Genomic DNA, 19142 nt, shown 5'->3' on the forward strand with positions numbered 1-19142 from the left:
AAAGTGGATGCAGAAAACGAAAAAGTCCCTCCCTCGTGTTCTACGTCAGTACACGCTGCCAAACACAGCGCTGGCCCCGCAGCCTGCTGCACGTGGGCTCAGCACCTGGCTGCCCTTCCCCATCTACTTTCCTTGAGAAAGAATAGGGTTTCATCATCTCCAGCATTAGCCGTAACAAGAAAAGGAAATGTCCTACTCAAATGTCTCCCAAATTACCACATACAGAAGTTACAAATTAAATATATTATGCAAAAATCCGAATCACTCCAATAAGGTAGGGGACAGCGTGCAGCCCAGGCTGCCCGGTAACACACTGGCTATCTACAGAGCTCTGAGGGAAAACTGATTCCTTCATTAGTAAGACCTGGGGAGCATTGTGAAGTGTCTTCACCAATGCACATGACAGAAGATATGTCACCAAGGGGAGGGTGGCACCAGGAGGTGCACGCAGTGAGCTGGGACCGGAGTCCAAGCACCCCAAAACCAGACGTGTGCCTCCTATACACAGACATTTGTATACCCTTTGGTTCAGATCAAGCACCCAAGTTTCAGATCAAGTACCCAAGTGCCGTACCTCAACCGATGCTACCTGTGAGAAGGAAATAATCGGGTAATTGTTTCCAATACACAGGCAGTGCCCTTTTGCAACATCATCCTGCCATTAGCCAATATAATCTAAGTACCTAAGTAGAAATAAAAACACAAGCAGGACAAAGCATGCCTAGGTAATAAATCCATAGCTTTCCTAGTTACTTGGCACTCTAGCACCCTAACATCAAGTACAGTGCTTGCCCATGCTTCTCTAGCTAGACTTGGCTAGAGAAGCCCAGGATCCCTTTTCATTAACTCTATCACAGTCGAATGACTAATTCTTGAGCTCATGTTTAATACTAATGATATCAACGGTCATTTCCTAATGATGGAAAACTTGGGGAGGATAATATCCACTCTATGCTGCTTGTTCCTGGATGTTTGTTTTTGGCCTTAAAGATGTAAAATTAAAAAGCTTACAATGGCTCAGAATTGACTCTCTCCTACCTCTGATTATATAATCCCGTAGATTATATAAAGAGCCCATAACCTCCTCTGGCACCACAAATAACTGTGCCTCTACAGCAGCAGAGCCAGGTGCAATGGGCAAAAAAAACTCATCGGAATTGCTAACCAAACAAGCAGAAGGAGTAAAGGAGTTATTAAAGAGTGCTTAAGCTCCCACATGTTTATTTTCAATGATTTCCACTGTGAGTGCTGCCTTTGCTCTCCCGAAGAGCCAGGACACTGGTTGTGCTCTCATTAAACAATGCCCTGTCATCAAGCCGAGACCCCGGATGAAATGTGTGGTTATTAATCCCTTCAACATAATTAGAGATCACAGGAGGAAAGAACAGCGCGTGCACCAGTGGAACCACCTCACTCGCAAGGAGACGGAATAAATAAGTGCAACAGCAAAAGTTATAAATATTTCTAATTCAACTAAGCAATATATTTTATTTATCCCAGTAGCACCCATTGGGTTTCAACAGCACGCAGGTACTGTATAAATATTTGGTCAATATGGGTGGAATTCTAATAAGCATAAATGAAGGCAGTGTTTTCATTAAAAATAAATTAGTCTCTGTTAGCAAAACTAGCTTTTACTTCAACAAAAATGACAAACGCTTTGTCAGAGCTTGGCTGATGGGCCAGCGACCCAGCTCAACCTACGGCTCCCAGCCGTAGTTTCTGAAGCACCAGGCCTTGTGCGTGGAGGAGATGGGCCAAGTCAGGCTGAGCAGGGCAATGTTCTTTGGCAGAAAACAGGAGGAGGTGGCTTGACAAGAAAAAGCATTTTCTGCAACCTCATTGCAAGAGGCTGTGGTTTTAAGGAAAGCAGAATTTCTCGCAGAAGCAGAACAGAGCTGAGACGTACTGGATTAGATGATTTGGATGCAACAAAACAGAGGAGACCTGAGCAGGAAAAGTTCTGGGGAAAGAGGTCCTTTAACCAGCAAAATAAGCCCCAAAAAAAAAGAAGAGAGGCGGGGGGGACAGACGGACAGGGATGGGACAACGATACAGAATAAGAAGATGCCACACGTGGAGGGAGGCGAAGCCATGGACTTCTGGAAGGAGAAGGGAGGAGACAGATCAACAGCATCTGTCTCCTTACGGTGTCCACAGCAAAGAGCGAGCAGGCTCTTCCACAAAGCCTGTGGGACTTACTGGGCTGCCGAGGCCAGGAGGAGGTGGATGTGTGGTGGGTAAGGAGCTCCTGGGCTGCAGAAGAGGCGTCGGGTGGGCTGGGGGTGAGGAGCAGTGTGACAGCAGGGCGGTGATGGACGAGCCATAGCACAGGAGCCGGGGCTCTGGGAACACGTGAGGGGCTGCAGCTCCGGAGGCTTCGCTCTGCAAGAATTGATACCAGATGAGTCAGCCGTACAAATGTGATACAGATCACATTATGGGCATGTGACCACTTCCACCAAATAAGATACAGCACATGATGCAGCGCTTGTGCCAGCTTTGCTCGGGCTGTTGAAAGACAGACAATAAGGATGAATAGTCTTAAAGACAGAGCGGAGCAGCCAGCCACCACCTCTTCAGAGATCTTCTCTGCAGACTTAACCCATCCAAAATCATGAGGCAAGCTCCAGTCTGCCACTTTAGGATGTACCAGACCATCGCAGGGCCGTGACATTTTCCATTCGGTAGCTGGACACTCAGAGCCATGGCAGCGGGAGCAGCCTGCGCCGCACCACACGCAGGCAGGGGATATGCAGTCACATCGCAGAGGGGCTCTGCTCCAGCAGCTGGGCAAGGGAAGGAAGGGGGCTGGTTTCTAGTTCAGCCCCAAGACAGCAGATGATGTCAAAAAGTCTGACTTTCTCATGGACTTGCTGTAGAAAATAGTTACAGAGCTCTCACTATGCTGCTCGCTTCGTCTCTGGAGCTTTGGTTTGCAAAACACTGAAGAAAACCAAAATAACCAAAAGAAAAAAGAACAAAAAAAAGAAAAAAGAAACCCAGCTAACAGACCCCAAACCCAAACCTTCTGGCTAGTTCATTCAAGGCTATTTTTCATTCCACTTATCACTGCCACCAACATTTTGCTTAGTCTTGAAGAAAACATTGTCATTCCACAGTCAGATGTTTTTACATTTACATCCATCATCGCCTGATATATCCTGACCTTAGTTAAAACTTATGTTTTCTAAATCGTACTTTTATGTTCAGCAAGCCCTTAGGCTATGCTGTTAAAAGTTTACATTGAAAAATCATTTATAATTGGTTTGTTTGAGTTATGCCTGTTGCAAAGCCATCAGAAAGGGCAGTATTAATTAGCAATGGCTTACATATAGTCTAGACAATAAAAAAGTAAATCATTTTACCTTTTTAAAAAGCTTTTAGTATTTTACCAGTATAACAAATGATGTTGATATAAATTACATTTAAGCAAAAAAATGCACAGCATGATTTACAACAAAGCTGCCCCATTTGAATAATTTATTTTACTTGAAATATTTTCATGATATACACACATTGCTCAAATAAAAATATGTTTATTATGAAATTGAGACAGCCAACAAAAAAAAATCCAAATTAATTCCATTTGCTGTGCAATAGCTTGGTTGGAGAATTAAACAATAAATTTCAGCTTATTGCATAATGCCCTGAGTTTCACTATAAAAGATTTGTTTTCATTTCAGGTATGTAATGATGACAATTACACAGAATATTTAAATATTGCACACAACAAAAATCTCTCTAGAGACCTTGCAAACCCTTAGCTGCACCCATTGTTTCAGCAAAAGTAAGGAGGCAGTTCGTCTGGGTGAGACACTGAAGGACGGAGCCTTTATTTCCAAACTTCCCCTTTAAGTCTTCGACGTAACTTTGCTAAGTCTTATTAAACATGTATTAGCAGATCACTTGAGTTGATTTTATTTATTAACAATGTCACTGGGAAGAGAATAGGCGTTTTGGATCGTGACACTTTGCAACAGATGATGTTATTTTAGTTCGTAATTGGTGGTGACAAAGCCACAAAACAGTAATAGCATCTGGTTAATGCCAAGAAAAATATAATAGCAGTCAAAGAATTTATCTTACATCTACTTTCATTTGGAAACAGATTGCTTTGTCATCCTTGGAGAGATTGACGATCACGATTCCTATATCAGTTTGGATCATAACTTTCTTTCTGCCCGGGACCACATATGTTGCAGTTTATCCTCCTGTCACCTGATCCCACAAAGGTCAGCCTAGCAGGGGGTGAGGAGGAAGGACTGACAATACAAAAATGACTGCAAGCAAAAGACATTCTTTGGGGCTGATTCTGATCTCAGAGCAACCAAAGATCAGCATGTATTTAAACAGATAGTGTTACTTTAAATAAATGTACAGTAGCAAAAATTCCAGGAAACCCTAAGGCAAACTGGAAAAAATAATGTGCTCAGTTTCCTTGTAGTTCTTTCCTATTTTGTATTGGAAAAAAAGGAGCATTTTTTCCCAACGCGCAGCAGAGCTGAAATGAGGGCAGGAGGGAGGATGACATGCTTCCACCCCAGGGCTTTGCTCCGCCTGAAGACAACCACAAGCTCAAGAGAAATTCCCTTCTTTCATCTCTCCCATTTTTCACCAACAAACACAACCAACGGTAGGCAAACAAGGACAAGAAATACAAAGGTCCATCCTGTTTCTTGATCCCTTTCTTATTCTCACCTACCATCTTCTGTTGTTCTTTCATAGACCCGTCTTCTCCCAACAGCTCTGGGCACAAATTTCTGAAGCTAATGAAGCTGACTGAGATCTTGCTGACCCAGCTGAAACAGATTCCTGTTGTGGAAGCCCGAGGACCTGTATCAGGTGTGAGAAACTGGTAACTGTGAACTGGTGTGACAAAAAGTAGAATCAGGCCTGGTGGTTTCCAGGTATGGAAACACGTATGCCCCAGTCTCCACTTACATCAGTTTAACATTAGCGAGGTGTCCCTGGCTTTGGCCATGAGTAGTTCATGACTTCCAGAAGCACAGGCAAGAGGTGATGCCCGCAGCCTGTGTGTTCTTGGCACCAGCCTCCCCACGCAGCCCAGGAGCAGAAACACGGGAAATGCAGCTTCAGGCCCAGCGCCGCCCCCAGGCCTCAATTCCTCCTGCCCAGGCTGCTCCTGCCCCCCCGCTCCTGCCCCGCTGCTGGGGGGCTCCGTCCACCCCTCTGCTGCGCCGACAAGGCCTGGTGGTATGGTTCAGGAGCCCCCTCGTGCTTCCACACACAGTGCCATTTCCCCGCGAGCCTCAGTCTCGAGTGCCTGCCTGCACCCAGCCTCACTGCCAGGTTAAAGAGCAATCACCACGGGCAGCAGGAGAGAAATATTTTACAGATTTGTAATTCATTAAAGCGCTGGACATGTTCCAATGTGAGTCTACTGGAGGGTAGGAAAGAAGGGAGACATGTTCAGACTGTGGTCTAAAGCACACCTGTACAGTTTGGGAGCATTTTTCCTCATTAAGACTGTGTTTTCTGGGAGTCTGGCCTGTGCCAAGCGACTCAAACACATAAATCCATGGTAATGCCCCTTCGCCTGCATGATTCAGGTTTGTGTCATTTCAAGGTTTAACAGTGGATTTTAAGAGGGTCGTTTCAACCATGCCCTATTAGACAAACACTCGTGAAACAAAAAAAAAATTCCAGCATAGCACAAACAACAAAACTACCTTAGATCTTCTTGGGTGTGGTTCTTTGGTGCCTTGTACTTGAGGGCCTTCTATGCATGTGAAGGAAAACACTTCAAGGATCCTTCTATTACTGTGATAGTCAGACATTTACCTGGTTGGAGAAAAGAGTTCTTGACTTTTCTCTTTTAGAAAACTTGTAAAATATCATTTACAAGACTTCAGAGTCTTTGGCCAAGATCCAGAAAGCAGCACCTATCTTCGTATTAATCAGAAACCAAAAGTTTAAGCACAAGTCAGTAAAATCATGTCCTGTAAAAGAACTGATGAGGAGGATCTGACAGGCACAGCATTGGCCTTCAGCCATCTCCTATTACTCTTTGTAACACCTAACAAAAGTCTTCGATGTTATAAAACCTTTTTCTGTTTTTAAAATTTACAAAAAGCTTTAAATTCCTCCTCTGTTTTCAAGAAGAGGCAACATGTGCATGATACCAGATGAAAATTAAAAGAAATACAAGCAAAGTAAACATTCACAAAATGCGGATTCAGAATTATTGCATGTACTAATTTTCCTTCTAAAATACCCCTCCAGACCTACCAGGCAGTTTCCAATGGGCTGTGCTTTTCATTTTGTACACACTTAGCCAGTGACTTGTAGGACTTATCACTAATAATTACACTCAGCAGTGAGTGAGAGTAATAGCCAAGTTAGTACCCTAAAAGACAGAAAGGTTGAGGCTAAAGGAAGGGGAAAGAAAAAGCCTGAATTGAAAAGCAGATTTTCTTGCCTTGCCCAGGCTGTAGCTAAATGCACAGAGAATGGAAATAAGTCTCCCAGGAATATGTCAAACCAAGCAACATAAATGCAGCCTGAGTGCACAAGGAGTCAGTGGCAGCGCTGCTAACCTCACAGTCACAAGTCAGAAATGATGCCCCAGAAAACCAGGAGATGTTAAAGCTCAATAAATGTAAAAGTTAATTTTACTTGTTTGTGAGGTTTGTATTTGAAATTCATGTCTATAAGCTTTTTTCTATCCCTACTGAAGCCTGAAAACTTTTAGCAGTAGTGAAGCTTCTCATACGACTCCAGGAGCCGGAGAGTTCAGAGGAAGCATCAAACACAGGGAGCTTGAATTAGCAAACTGGACACATCTGGGGGGCAAAATCAGACAGGACACGAACGCCGTGCCACCTGCAGAGCTGGCAGAAGGGACCTCAGTGGGACCAACAGCCAGCCCGGGGCCAGCCGCACCAAGCCACACTTCCACACTGCCCCATCTGTAGCTTCACCTGTGCTCAGTTGTGTGTCGGTTGCCTTACCAACAACACCAGCACCACAACAAGAACAGAAACAAACCTTGTGCAATACCATCTGCAGAGCAGCCAGAACATTAGGTTTAGCAGCCTTGGTTTTTCTGCCTTTGGTTTAAAAACAAAAACGCCTTTTTTTTTTTTTTTCTTAGCTGCATATCAGTCCCCTCATTTCCTCTGACCACGTTGCTGGAACCAGCACTGTTTGTTACAGTTCCTTCCCTGAAGGCAGCCGGGCAGCAAAAGAAGCTTGCTTCAGAAAGCTAGCCACCAGACTTTGCAAAGATGTGTTAGACATTTAAAAATGAGGAGTCACTGGGACAAACTTTTTTCTATGCTGATGCAGCATCATTGATTCTACAGGGGTCATAGCAATGCAGTGAGTAAAGTTTTCCTCTGAGCTACAAAATCACACAGCAATTATTGGCCTGTGGGCCTCTTCAAGCCTCTTCAAACAGCTGACCTTGTTTTCACTGAGAGAGGAATTCCCTTTCTTGCGATTCCCTTTCTTTCCAAGATGGGGTTCAGGGATCTCTACGTGCAGCTCTTCCAACGTGTCAGTAGAAGTGTGAAGAAGAGAGACCATTTGGAAAAGCAGAAGACACGAATGTGGACTTGCAGACCTCCCCTCAACATAAATGTTATTCTGATTTTTAATGAGTTTATTAACAATTTACTGAAGAAGAAGAGAAAAGGAAAGGCATGCACTCCATCCAAGGATTGTGGCCATGCTGTTGGCGCTTGCTGTGTGGCAGCAACTACACCACAAACTGGCCGTGACCCACAGGTGGAAGTGGGCAAAGGGACTGGGGAGCTTCTCCCAGCCAGGGCTTGGCTCCTGTCCCCAGACCTGCCTCTAGGAACAGCTTTTCTCCTGAGGCCATCGAGGCTCAGGTGCCCCAGGAAGTTGTGCAGCCCCCATCTCTGCAGGCTTTCATGGCCCGCCTGCATGAAGCCCTACTCTGACCTTCCTCTCTGCTCCAGTAGACTCGGGCTCTCACAAGGTCCTTCCTACCTGAATTGTCCTCTGAGCCTGTAGTATAACAGTAATTACCCTAACTGAGAACAAACCATCATCCTCCAGCACAACAAAGCATAAACAAACAAACCCAAACACAAGCAAATACAGAGAGAAAATCGAAGCTGTCATATTAAAACACCTTTGCCACTGAAGAGCCCCCTTTTAGGTGGCATTTTGCAGGGAGAACTGATTCCCTCTGTCTCTGCTCCCTCACAGTTTTCCTCTCTGCAGCCCTGAGAGCAGCCTCTATCGTATTTTAAGTCTCCACCATGGGCAATGCAGTGGGGATTGAGGGTTTCTCTTATCAAGGCTGGATGGCAGCTCCCTGCAGCCTCCCTTTGCAGTGCCCTGGCGTGGAAAAGCCTGGAGCATTTCATGGTATCCAGGTCAGCCTTCCCCACCACCTGATCCATCAGGTATACCAGCAGGTCTCTCGGTAGCTCCCTTAGCAATAGACAAATAGCTAATTAGCTATAAAGAATATATCAAAATTTATTTTCTACTTCAGGAGCCAGTGTAAATGGCTCACTGGCCAGTAGTTATAATACAATAACCAGCAATAATATAATACAATAACCAGCATCCTTCTAAGCAGGGAATTACATAGACTGTGTAACCACAAGCATAAATACCTACCAGGCTGAAAACAAGCTTCGCTTTCAATTAGTCGGTTTTTAAAAGTAGGTCTTTAAAAAAAAAAAAAAGGCTTATGATATGTTTCTTGTTTGGCCTTTTTAGTACACAAGAGCTCAAATTTAGGTTGTAAAACAACCGGCCTGACCTTTTCCCAGAGCTTTAAACCATAGACAATTTCCATGGCACTTGGAGGTTGCTCAGTGCTTTTGAAAACTGGAACACTCCTTGGAAATGTTAGGAACCTAACCTCTAGGTTCCAGTCCTGGCAATCCTGGACTAAAAGGTATCAGAAAATGGTAGTTTTCCTTAGTTAAATATGGACAATTATAGGCAAACCTTACTGAAGTTAGCTACATAGTCAGAAATTTGAAATGCTTTGTGTCAGTAATATTTCAATGACCTGGATGGGACAGAAGCACCAGCTATCAAAAAGAGTTTTAAAAAACACAGATCGTCTGTTTTTCTGTCTCTCCAAATGGAATTCTGAAATGTCATCAGTTTGAGAGTTCAGATGAGAAGATATTTTTATCCATTTAAGAAAAAAAAAATCCATTTCCCATGCATTAGATTCATGTGAAACTCTAATATTAGGGGATATGTCCATTCTGCTCGCTGATAGAAATTGTACCCTGACAATCCCAGGGATGGGATTGGAAGTGGGCTGAGCACCTCATCTCATAAGATGGTCTGGCTCCTCAGAGCTCTTCCTGCAGATAAGATATAATTCGTGCTCCCCTCAGGCACCAAAGGCAATGTACCAGTGCAATAATCCTCCGAGTATCCCAACATTTACAAATAATTGTAAAGACCTGCTAATATGGTTTAGTTCAGCAGCTCTTCAGAGTGCTGAGTGCTGACTGAAATGACAACTAAAACGGTATTAAACAGCCTTAAGGATGTCTTGCAGGAGGTTTGTGAAGCAGTTATTCTAAAGAACAAGCACTGAGAAGCATGTTGAACATTTAATAATTGTGGCATCTCCAGCTCCGTGCTTTGTTTGTGGAGCTTACAGAAGGCAATGCTTGGGGTTTTTGCAAAATTCCCTAACCAATGGTACAGGACGTGAGACACTGAAGTTATGGAGTAGTCATAAATGTGCTGTTTGTTCACTTAGATGTAAGTTATGTGATTTAAATTGATATTTAAATGGCAGTGAAATTGGTGTGTATATATCCATACAAAGTGACTTCTTGTATTTTCTCAACCACTCGTTAATGACTTCTGAACACTTCTACAGATACAACCTGGACAGAAGAGCTCTTCTGAAGGAAGGTATTAATACCAGAGAAATATGTTACACTTCCACACTGTTTATCACTATTCTTCCCATCCTCCCCAGATGACACATTCTCCCTTGTAGCCACAAAATTAGCTGAACTAACACTTACAAGATGAAACAAGACAAGGCACGGGGAAAATTCAGACCCTTAAATGTTCTTAATCATAGGGAAGAGAAAGAACAAGGCAAAATCTTGTAAGCGTTAATCAGAATGTACTTTCCAACACACTGAGCAAGCAGCAGGTCTTGGGCTCCAAGCAACTTGTCTGGTCCTAGCTACTGCAGCCACATACAGAGCAGGTGGCAGTGACCTTCATTAGCAGCTTTTATGGATGCTTAAAGGGGTTAAAGAGCCCTATAGGACAAATTAAGGAGTCTTAATTGGTAGAAGTTATTAGAATAGCAATTATTATAAGGAAAATCCATTTTCACAAATTGAGTGACAAGTGACAGAGAAGACAGAAGTGTTGAGGTTTGCAGTATGGCAGGAAACCAGGAAAAGAAAATCCAGCTGTATTGATTCATACTCCCTCTGTGTTAATTCCACTGAAAATAATGACAGGAACTGATCGAGTGAATAAAATGTTTGGTGTCGATTGAGACAACATTTTGTCTCCTCTCCCTCCTGTCAGGGGCAGATTGTTCTGCACCTCCTGATGCTCCAGCAGAGCTCTGCATTTCCACCTCTCCCACCACAGTGAGCTGCACAGCTGGAAGAAGTTATTTGGTATCAGTCCATGCCAGTGAAATACTCATGAGGCACTAACCATTCCAGAGCTGGTGTCCACAGCTGCACCGTGAAGGCCTGAAAGTCCCTGCCAAGCCTCAGGAGGTATTCAAGATCAAGCCCCAGATCCTCTGTGGATCTGTGACCAGCTAAGACAATGCTCCCAAGATGTCTCAGCACTGAAGGAAATTTAGTTTCCTGTCATTTTACTTTTGAAGTTGAATAGGAGAACTTAGAGCAATAAATAATTATTACATTTCTGTTCTGCTATGGATTTTTTTCAGCTTATTGCTGGGTCTGCCTCTCCCTCATCTCCCCCATCCCTACAACTGTGATACCATTAACTCCATCCTTCACATGAGCATGGCAAGAGTAAATCCATTAAAACTGTGAAACATTCAAACCACAATAAGGGAACATTTAAGTTCCAGAGAGAGATGGCAAGCTCCTACATGGCTTAAAAGAAACCAGAAAAAGCCACAGTTTTCAGGTTCTTTTCTAATTATGACTGAGCATACGCTCACCCTCCATAAAAATGTCACTTTATATCATTGCATTAAATTTATCAGACTTTTTCATATAGTACATATTTCTGAGGAAAATGCATGCCTGTGACAACAAATGAGAGTCAATGAAAAGAGAGTCACCCACATTTTACTCTTCTGGAAGTGGAAAAGCTAAGCACATAAATCAAAGTGACCCTAAAGCAGTGACCAGCATGCCCTGAGCAGATCAACAGTGGTTTCATTGACCTCCAGACTCATACAGGGTCATATTTTCACACAGATGAACTGGTCTTGAACTGCTTTGCCATTGCATTGTGCACAAAGAAACCCCAGCTGAAATGTGTCTCTGCTTTCTGTTAGGGTAGCCTGGATTGCTTCCCAAAATGAAAAATCAAACCCATATTCCATTTAAAAAAGTGTTTCTCTGTTCTGCCATTTTTTCTGGATCCCTTTCCTCTAGCCATGATTTTCAAAAATAGTTTTACATGAATTTCCAACCGATATTTATTTCAAAAACAAACAAACAAAACCCTTAGAACTCGTTAATAAGGCTTATTCTTTGTCTCTGAAGATTTTTCCAGAGCACTTTTTCACGCTCGTGAGTGTAGTAAGTGCATAAGCTCTGGGCAGAGCATTTGCAACCTGTAGGCTTTCCTTCTAATGGACACACACTTCTTGTCCCTTACATTACAGCAGTATTTCACAAATGTTAACGTGATTAACCCTGCAGTTTTCCTGCTTAGTGGGAGAGAGCACTGTGGCACTGACTATGCACAAGAGGTTCAGCCCTCTTGCTGAAGGGATATCACAATGCTTACATCCAGTAGAGTTTTCTAAATATACTTGTATAATGTTCAACCAGTGCGTAAGCCTTGTGTGTCTCTCAGCATCAGATGGCATCCAAGCCTCTAGCTGGCTCTCGGCACAGGGATGAATTTTGTCAAACACAGAGCATGCCATGGCCACGCAGAACATCTGTGGCACAGGCAGGAGCTGAATCCAAAACAGCTAACTCCCAGTTTAATGTTTTAATCGCAAACTCGGCCTCATCATTATCCTGGAGCGTCTCTCCCCTCACTTTTGGGAATGCTCCCAGGGCAAGATGGAGAAGCAGAATGAGGAGGCAGGATCAGACAGAAACGGGCTTCTGTGCAGGTTAGGTCACCTCCCAGAGAGGTGGGTTCCAGTCCCTACCCTAAGGGTTTTCCAGGGATTTTGTAAAATAACTACTTAATACAAACAAGATGGCAGTCTTGGGGGGGACTTCTGTGGCAGAACTGTAAAAATAGAGGCAAAAATTGTCCTTCACAGGCCCGCATTTTGTTTCTAATTTTGGTGCCACTGCTCATATTAATGACAAATGCACGATGTTTTTGTTGCCTTCTTTTTTTGCAATGGAAGTGATTTTCCTCTGTCAAAATCAATCATCATATCAGTTTTAATCAGATAAAGCTTTTGGCTTCTCCTATCTAAATTGCCCTTCCCACAGTGCATTACACTGCCTAAGACAAGCATCAGTACTCCATCACAAAATAAATGTGTTGATATTTGATAGCTCATTTGAACACGATGGTATTTACATCTTAGTTGGTTAGATTTTCATTTAACACGAGTTATGGGTTCACATTGAAAATAAAAACAATACTTCTCTGTTCCTCTTGCCATTCATGTCTACTTTTATTTCAGCCTAAAATAACACATCGCTGGAGGGTATTTTCTTAACACTGCCAAGCCTGAATGCAAGCCCTGTGGAAAATGTTTGTGTTGGGCTTGCCATGGTCCAGGCTAATAACAACGTGATGATGTATAGGTGAATTCCTGCTCCTCAAGTCCTCTGTGACATACGGATTAGGCCTGCCCTTATCTTCTAAGACATCTGGATGAGTGTCTGGGTTTTAATTTCACAATGAAATCACTGGGGACTAGAGTTATGTTATGTGCTTATGAACAAAGTGGAATATCCCTGGTAAGGGCAAGAGTGGATTACCTTAGATAACTCTACTTAAACCAGGGAACATTTGAGAATGTTGAAGAAAGGAAAGAGGTTCCACCAATAAAAACAAACACAGGCCTAAATTTGTGTTCTGTGTACTAAACATTTTAAAGCTCCTGGAGGTTGAAATATGACCACATGTAAATGGACTGATAAAGCTAAGGCAACTCTTGAAAGACCAGATCAGGATTCCCAGAACAACTACCAGCACTAAATCCTAATGGGATGCATAAATCATTTGGAGACAGATTTATTCAGAAGATGCCACTTTAAAGTCAAAATACTCTGCTTTAATCACCAGGAATAGTATGTGCATGCTAACATTTGCAGAAAATGCTCTAGGGCAACATGAAATTAGTATCCTAAAATTCCTAAATATATGCTTTTCCTAAAATGAAGATTTTTATCTATTTATGCCCATAAAACTGTCAGAAAAAAAAAGACCTGTGAGAGCATAAAAGGGTCAGTCCTGCCTACTACAGCACAGCCATGGACAACATTAAAAACATCAAAGTTCCTATGACGTTCACGGTTGGGGTCTGAGTGCTGCAGAGCTGAATAATCAGCTTGCCAACTCCAAATCCTGCAATTCAGGACTATTGCAGCTTCGCAGCTTTGCTGTAGCCCTGAGACTATTCCCTTTTTGCAGCCCCTGTAGAAATTTCTCCCATACTCCCAATCCATAGTCAGGCTATAATCCCAAGAATTGGATCCTGCCTTGCTGACTAAAGTGAGCAGCTGTAAGTATGTTGATGTCTGTTTAGGTCTGACCTGGAAGGCAGCACGGGTTTGGCAGCCTAGAGATGAGCTCTTCCATTGCCACGATTTAGCAACACGTTGGAGAAACAGGAAGAAATCAGACAAAGCCTGAAGGGTCCACACTCATGTTCCACTACTGGCTGCAAAGGGTTCCCACTTCTGTGTGTGTCTAAGTTACAGAAGTGCTGAACAGCAGCAACCTGGAAAAAATGAAGACACAAGTAATGGCACTGAGCAGAACTACCAAAATCCCATTTTTATTTAGCATATTAACTGCATGTCTTCTAATCTGTTTATTAAGTTAAAATCAAACCAAACATATTGCAAGCTTTTAGTAAACCACAGAGATTAACATATACTTAGGAAGGTTTCAGTTAATACACTGTTTTGCTTCATAAATATGCAACCAGCTACTCCATTTTAAATAAGTAACAATATAACCCACAGAAGTGATTCTTTTCCCCTTGAAGGATCAATATGAAATACAGTAGGCAAGATCCTGGCTTCGCTGAAACACATGGAAGAAATTGTATTGATTTTGGTGAGGTCAGGATTCCACCCAATAATTTTTCATTACCACCATCAAATGAAATGTATTCCTCCTCCTTACACATATATATTCTATTTACAGCTTCTCTTCCCAGATAGGAAAATATTTTAAAAATTAAGTGCCTGTACTGTTCCCATATAGACAAGTTGTTCTACTTAGGCTAATCCAGTCATGAAAAGAGCTAAATGAGGTGTCGAGCTTTCTTTTTGATCCTCGGTTTAACAAGAGTTTTAATCAGTAATAGATCTAACATAGATGTGACGCTTTGTGAGTAATGCAAGTATATCAGTTTTCTTTTCTGAGCACTTCACCTGTTTACTTTGCTTAACAAGAAATCAAAACACAGATCCTGTCTTTATTGTTTGTATGCTAGATACAAAGGGGGACAAAGCTCCACAAAACCCAGCTTGCTCTAAACTTGTGTAACTGCAGACTACTGACAGCAACAATTCAAGGGAAAAATGCTAACTTTACCCTCAGTGCTGCACCAGGGACACTGGCCCTGGAAAAAGCGAGGTAGGATGCAAGGGATCAGTATATGCCTTTCCCACGAGATATTCTTAACGGCTCTTTCTTAACACAGTACAATATCTACTATCCCACCGAAGAGGCTTGGGCCAACCTGCATGTCTGGAAGGCTGCTGGGGTCCTTCAGTAGGTGAAGTTGCATATCAATGATCCACTTGAAAGGCACTAGAGATGGCTGAGGCATATTTGTCTTTTCATTTTGTACATGGAGGATACAGCTCTGGATAAGACCAACAACAGCCTCTGAGGTTTGCAGTTAACCTCACGTTAATTGTTGCCACCATCAGGTGCCTCCTGACCTCCTCCAGCCTTAATACTGCAGGGTGGAAGGGGATGCCCTCAGCATCTCTGTACAGCCCGACCTAACACTGGTAAAATGCCGAGTAGTCTTTCCAGTTGTGCCATTATGGCAAACAGCTGGGTGGCAGCTGTGTCTCCGAACCACGCATTTATCACCAGGAGCTGTTGCCAAATGGAAACTGAGTCAGAGCCCTAAAATCAGATGAGAGGTTTTAGTCTGTGAACAGCAGCCAGGTCAAGGTTAGTTAGTGCCTAAAGACTCCGGGCTTAACTTCACACCTTCTAGAAGACAGTGGGTTGGTGAGAAGGAGTTTCCTTCTCTTTGACAAGCTAACAGGTGTGCCTGGGGACGAAGGCAGAGCTCCAGCTTGCCAGAGGAAAGCCGGAATGCCTCCAAAAGCAGGCAGGCTGGTGTCTCCCGGCTCCAACAACTGTGGGTAGGCCGCGTGAATGCGTCTGGCAGCGTTCAAACGAAGGCCCCGGCGCTGAGAACAACAGCGGTTCCCACCCACGGAACAGATTCGGCCTCAGCCTTCCCCCGCGAGCGTGTGTGGGCCCACCTGAGCAGCACAGCCCTCCTGCGGGTCGGCGGCCGCCCGGCCTGTCCGGTCCTGTCAGCGCACGCACACCTGGAAGGGCCCATCTTGCAGGCAGTTACTCAGGCACAGGGGTTGCACATAAGTAATGAGCTGCTAGCATCCCAGCATGTTAGACAATATGCTGACAATGTCATAACATTATTTCATCCTTCTGAAAAGATAAGACCCAGCCTGTTCGAACCTGCTCAGGTCATTATCTTGTTACCACAAGATCCCCTGTCACTAACCAGTTAGAGTATGTGAAGCTATAATTTGCACTAAAATGAATTATGTATTGTTTACAGTTTACCATTAAATTAAGAGGAACAAAAATAAGCACCTAGAATGCCTCTTTCAAAATCTTCCAGATAAGTGTAAATGTACACAGAAACCCAAGCCTTGACGCAATGCTGTTACGAGGAAGCTGGAGCTGGGTTGGCTAATTTTCACGCTAACTTACTTAAAAGCAAAAAGGAAAACAGTGAAGATCTTTATATAGGCCATCAAAAAGCCTGGCTGCAAGTGGTTCCAATTTGCTTTAGTAATTAAATCGAAAGGAGTTTAAGGGTTTTTCACCCAGGTCATTTACTACTTTGGAATTTTACTGCTTGCCTTGCAAAGAAAACAAACGGGAATGAGTCACTAGTGAGTATAAAGAGTGGATGAACACTGCTAAACAAACTAAACAGTGAGCTCAAGTGGATATAGAAAACACCAGTCAGAATTCTAAATATGGATCTGAGAATAGTGTAAAAGGATTAGACGTCTTTGTCACATGAAGAGCAAGCCTGCATGCCAGCATGCCTTTCCAGTGCAAGCAGCAACTGATCAAAGTAACATCTACCAGTTTGTAAATATGCTAATCTTCATGTTTACACAAAAGTGTCAGCACTTGCTTTACATCACAAAGAGCCTCATACAGTTGAAGATTAATTACTTCCAACACTGAGATTGTGTGTAAATACTGGTTTCACCAGAACCCTACCTTTTGCTGTATTTGCACAGCTCAGCAGAGGTGTATGTTGCTAAGACAGATAATTCAGGGACGCTTACAAAGTGTCAACTATCTCCAGCTCCGTACAGATAGACAGACTTTTGACAAGTATTTTTGGTGATTATGTGGAGCAGGGATTAGGCAGGTTTAGGCTCCACGCTGAAAGTACTGGATGGAAACATATTTTTGCCTTTTTGTATGAATTCTAGTTCTGAATAGCAGTATTTCCCCTAAACCTGATTCGCACCTTCAGCTTTTACACTTACGGTAAAAATAAATAAATAAATAAATAAAATTAAAAGCTACTTTTTCACTCTCTGGGTTAGTATCACTTTCTGCATTATCTAAAACTACACCATGGACACATTTACTAATAGAGAATTTCAAGAACCTTCAACTGTGCTATAAAACAGGCAGAATAATTACAACACACACTGAGGTGGTGAGATCAGTACCTGATGTTCCCTGTTCTGCATTGTTGCAACAGGGAATGCCAGGAAGAAGATGAAGCCGATGCAAGGCTGGATTTTCAAGGCTCTAGTGCTTCAGGCATGGCATGTAATATCTCTTTAGCAGATAATCTGAATTTTTGTTTCCTCTACTGTGTGTGCACCTCCCCCGCACCCCCCGCCCCGAAAAAAAAAAAAAAAAGTAGTGGCGGTTCTACTACTTCAGGAACCCCAGTGATAATTTTAAAAAATGGCACTGCTTTCAAGTGGGAATTCTCAATTCTCTTCACCTCTCCCTCTCTGCTAGGGCTCAGCACAACGACTGCCACAAGAATATCACCACTTGCCAATAAATACTATCACATTTGTTTCCTATTCCAAGCTAAAAGAAAAAAAAAAAAGTGGGATGTGGGATGTTGGCAAACACTAGCATTACAAGATTGCCAGAGTAAACAAGAGTGAATGGATGAGGATAATTTGGGGATTTAAAGAAAAGAGAATCAAAGGCAATGTTTAGAAAGGGAGAGAGAAATGGCTTCCATGTGAAACACCAAACTGGAGCAGAAATACTTCCATATTAAATGCTCAACTCTGTGTTTCGCAGTATGTGCTGACCAAGCCAGCAGAGCTCACGTTTTCCCCCTTATGGTGCATGCAAGAAGATGGCCCTGGCACCGGGAGGTGCTCCCAAAACTCAGGGGCCAGCAGCAGCCTGGCAAGGCAGAGGAGGCGACACAAGGGCTGCTATGTCCCTTGTCCCCGGCCCCATGAGGGCAGCTCCGAGCCAGCAGACTCCAGCCCAGGTGGTGAGGGCTGCAGGCAGCAGCTCACGGCAGCAGCGACGTTTGGAGACCGAGGCCGCTGTGGTTAAATCAACATGCTCCATCTCACATTTGCATAGGGCAACATGATCATCAGATTAATTACTAATTACAGTGGATTGCTCTTAAGTAGATTCACAGCAATAATAGTAATAAAAAGACTAAACGGAGCGTTATTAGCATAGTTAATTATATGACCATTGGCGAGATTATTGATGGAGATACACAATGCTGTTAAACAAGAAAGATATGTTTGACATTGCTTAAGAGAGGTTTCATTATTGCTTCATATCTTTTTGGATTTTTCTAATCATTTCATCTGTGTTCCAAAAGTGCAAAAAAAACAGTAATTATCTCTGTTTGATCTTTGACTAACAATTGTTTATGAATCTAATGGAACAATCGTGTTTCTAACATGTAAGTAAACCTGGTAATCTTTATCAGCATACAAACTTCAGTCACACTGGACCAAGTTATGGGAATCTGTCATGTGATGAAAGCAGACAATAGTAATTTATTGGTTTAGTCATAATCCTTTCAGTAGTCCAGATTGCTGTTGCAAATTTGTTAAAATCTGCTACCATTCACTAAGCAACAGTACAGCACCTGCAGCAATAACATGGGTGGGGAATGTAAAGGAGCATCCATACGCATGTGTGGCAGCACTTGGACAAGACCACAGAAGAGGAGCTGAGAACAATATTGCACAGACCAGAAGGAGATGCCTGTCCGCCCACAGTGTGCATGTAATTTCATCTCCAAATCAAGATTTGGTTTAACTTGCAAATGCTAAAAAAGTACAAAAAAAGAATTATTCACCCAATGGTTATTTCTTACCCTTTACAGAGGGGCCACATACTCCTGTGACCCACTGCAAGGGGACACCTGCTACACAAAGCCACACTCCCACGTGAAGTGTACGTACAGGAATAGGCCCTGATTTTCTTTATTTTTTCCTTATTTTGTGCACTTGGCAACACGCAGCTCACTGCCCAGTCAGCCAGTTGGCCTGTTGTTTAACATGGCAACTTCAAGG

The 19142-nt window shown here is 43.0% G+C and overlaps 1 protein-coding gene across 1 annotated transcript in view; it reads right to left on the bottom strand.

Moving 5' to 3' along the window:
• Window positions 1-19142, bottom strand: part of LOC308176823 (uncharacterized protein) — a 239563-nt gene that overhangs the window by 21533 nt on the left and 198888 nt on the right. Inside the window, exons 7-10 of the transcript XR_013938648.1 lie at window positions 13899-14086; window positions 5694-5805; window positions 4706-4836; window positions 2203-2385 (exon numbers count right to left, since the gene is read on the bottom strand). The gene's annotated coding sequence lies outside the window, so the exon portion shown is untranslated. The remainder of the gene's footprint in view (window positions 1-2202; window positions 2386-4705; window positions 4837-5693; window positions 5806-13898; window positions 14087-19142) is intronic.

Source organism: Anser brachyrhynchus (genome assembly GCF_964034855.1).
Source record: "Anser brachyrhynchus genome assembly, chromosome: 12".
Lineage (NCBI taxonomy): Eukaryota > Metazoa > Chordata > Aves > Anseriformes > Anatidae > Anser > Anser brachyrhynchus.